A 966-nucleotide genomic window follows, 5' to 3' on the forward strand; every position below is an offset into this window, starting at 1 on the left:
GAGTGGCAATCCCTGGGAGCTGAGGGCAAAGGAAAACAGCCAGGCCAATATCAGTGAGGAACACACACACACACACACACACACACACACACACACACACACACGACAGACCTCCCAAAATAGTTTGAATTAAGTGTCTCTCCCAGCATCACTCCTGAAGAGGCTGCACTTTTATACACAACGAACGCATCCAGGGTGACCCCTTTGCCCTGGTCTGCCCAGGCGGACGAGAGAAAACAAGGCATGGTGAGCCCTCGCTGCTGCCCCGAGCCCCGCAGAAGTCTGGAGCACGTGGTGCAGGTTCCTCTGCAGGAAGGAGCCACCCGAAAAGGAAGCGGAAAGGAAATGCATCCTGTGGCCACAGGGGGGCCCCCTTCAAAGGCTCCTTCTGTCCCCCACTCAGGTTCACTTTAGGTTTTTTTCCAATTTATTTTTCTCTCTCCTTCTTGTTTAAAAATACTATTATTACCACAAACTACTATAAAATATTATTACAAAATTTTTAAATTTGAAAAAGTTAGAAAATGTGTAAAAATGGCTTGAGGTCTCACTGTTATAAAGAAGACTCCTTAGACTACATGCTTCCAAACTGGTCATTTTATACACAGTCATTTAAAAAAATAAAAATAGGACCATTCTGGACCGGCATCTCTTGTTTTGTTTTATTTCTTCTTGGACCGGCGTCTCTTAAAATATCAGGGACATCTTCCCATACTAAGTTCTTTACCAACATAATGTTAAATGATGATACTGTGTCCCCCTGGTCATTCCATTAAAAATGTGTTTATGGGCAATAAACACGGTAGGGTTCTGAGTGGCTGCCTACCGGGGTTGACCGAACCACGTTCCTATTGTTGGGGGAATTTTTTCCGTAAATAAGCGACACCGTAAGAAGCCCAACGCGCCTGGCAGGACCCAAAGCGGCAGGTGCGACGTAGCAGGTCCCCCGGGGGCGCAGGGGGCCGG

Source organism: Myotis davidii, unplaced genomic scaffold (assembly GCF_000327345.1).
Source record: "Myotis davidii unplaced genomic scaffold, ASM32734v1 scaffold49, whole genome shotgun sequence".
NCBI lineage: Eukaryota > Metazoa > Chordata > Mammalia > Chiroptera > Vespertilionidae > Myotis > Myotis davidii.